This window comes from Plecotus auritus (assembly GCF_963455305.1).
Source record: "Plecotus auritus genome assembly, chromosome: 3".
Taxonomy (NCBI): domain Eukaryota; kingdom Metazoa; phylum Chordata; class Mammalia; order Chiroptera; family Vespertilionidae; genus Plecotus; species Plecotus auritus.
In genome coordinates, this window is record NC_137772.1 from 177,968,502 (window position 1) to 177,970,646 (window position 2,145).

Genomic DNA, 2,145 nt, shown 5'->3' on the forward strand with positions numbered 1-2,145 from the left:
TTCGTGAACAATCTCAGTTTGTTCACTGAGTTCATCCTTCTCGGACTGTCTGCTGGCTCCCTCATCCAGGCTCTGCTCTTTGTTCTGTTCCTGGGGCTTTACCTGCTGACAATGATCCTGGTGATCAGAGGGGACTATCACCTGCACATACCCATGTATTTCTTCCTCTCACACCTGTCCATCCTAGATATCTGCTTCTCAGTTATTATGCCCCAAATGCTATAGAACTTCCTGCCTCATACGAAAGGTATCTCAGAGTTTCCTGAGAAACTGCACCACCCAGAATATCCTTTTTCTCCCCTTTGGGTGTGCTGAAACCCATCTTCTCTTTCCCATGCCTATGACCACTATGCTCCTGTCTGCCACCCGCTGCTCTACACTCTACACCGTGGTCATGAACAGGTCTCTGCACTGCAATGGTCAGTGTGGCATGGGTGATGGGGTTTCTAAACTCACCAGGGAATAATCTTTTTATCCACAAGTTACATTTTTGTGAGTCCACGATTATCTCCCATTTCTGCTGTGAGCTGCCTTGGCTCTTCCCTCTATTCTGTCCCTCTGTTCCACTTCCAAAGAATTCCTTCTCTCAGGGTCCAGTGCTTTTCTGCGGCTGCTGACACTTCCCCTGATCCTCTTCTCCTACACCAGAATCATGTCTGCCATGCTGAGCATCTGCTCCTCTGAGGGCCAGGACAAAGCTTTTCCCACCTCACTGTGGTGCGCTTGTTCTATGGAATGGCTTTATTGAGGGACATCGGCCCCCACTCAGTCTCAGTGTTGGAGTGAGTGGCCTGCACTCAGTTCAGTGTGATCATGTCCTTGCTGAGCACTCTCATCTACAACCTCAAGAGCCGGGAGGGGGAGCTGCTTTGCAGAGGGAGCCGAGGCCACAGAGTGTGCCCGAGGCTCAGAAAACGCTGTGCATATTCTTCTCGGAAAACAAAAATTATCTCTAGAGGAGAAAGATTATTATAGGCACAGAGCACTTGGGGAAATTACATTTTAATTAAATTAAAATGTTTTGTCTGGATTTCGAAGTAAATAAACTTCCACGAAAGCAGAGGTTGAGAGGAAAAAAAGCTTGGTATGCTGACTCCTATCCAGTAGCCCTTTGCAAAATAATCTGAGAGTGGAATTTTGGCTCCATCTTCAGAGATAGGAGGGCTGACACAGATGAAATGTATTGGAGCAGAACAGGGTCTCTGGCCAAATTGCTGACTTTGCCAAATTGCTGACTTTTCACAAAGGAACATAATAAAGAAAGGTGCTACAAGAATGAAGGAATAATTTATAGATAATGCTCCAGAGTGGAGATAGTCAGAGCTGTTCATTCACTCGACCTTGTGCTATTTACTGGAATAAATTGGCAAGTATGCCTGCAGATAAGGTGGTACAATGGTTAATTTGTGTGTTAACTTCACTGGGCTAAGGGATGCCCAGGTAGCTGGTAAAACAATTATTTCTAGGTGTGTCTATCAGGTTGTTTCCAGAAGAGATTAGCATCTGAATGAGTAGAATGAGTAAGAAGATTGCTCCCATCAACTTGGGTGGGTATCGTCCAATCTGTTGTGGGCCCAAATCGAACAAAACTGTGAAGGTAGGGTGAATTTGCTTTCTCTGCTTGAGCTGGAACACCCATCTTCTCCAGCCCTCAGATATTGGTGCTCCTGGTTCTTCAGATTGGGACTTACCCCACTGGCTTTCCTGGGCCTCCAATTTGCAGACAGCAGATCATGGGATTTCACAGCCTCCATAGTCATGTAAGTCAATCTCTCATAATACATTATCTATCTATCTATCTATCTATCTATCTATCTATCTATCTATCTAATATATCTATATCTATATCTAATATCATCTATATCTATATCTATATGTATATCTATATCTATATCTATCTTCTATATCTACTAGTAATCTGTTTTTCTAGTTCTGTTTTTCTGGAAAACCATGACCAATACAGCAAGGAAGAGAAAATGAATAGATTGTCAGATGTGGAGAACAGCTATAGCATTTGGACAGGTTCAAGCCTCAGACTGACTTGTGGCAAAGCCACATACAAGTCCCAGCTTGGAGGGCAAAGCCCTCCCAGCACAATTATAGCCAAAGGCTATGGTTGTAAGCTTGACCTTATAGTCTGACCCT

At 44.2% G+C, this 2,145-nt stretch overlaps 1 pseudogene across 1 annotated transcript; it reads left to right on the forward strand.

Moving 5' to 3' along the window:
• Positions 1–786, forward strand: LOC308244263 (olfactory receptor 8S1-like; annotated as a pseudogene). Its single transcript has one exon. The product of its transcript is annotated as an olfactory receptor 8S1-like (transcript).
• The last annotated feature ends 1,359 nt before the right edge of the window (positions 787–2,145 follow it).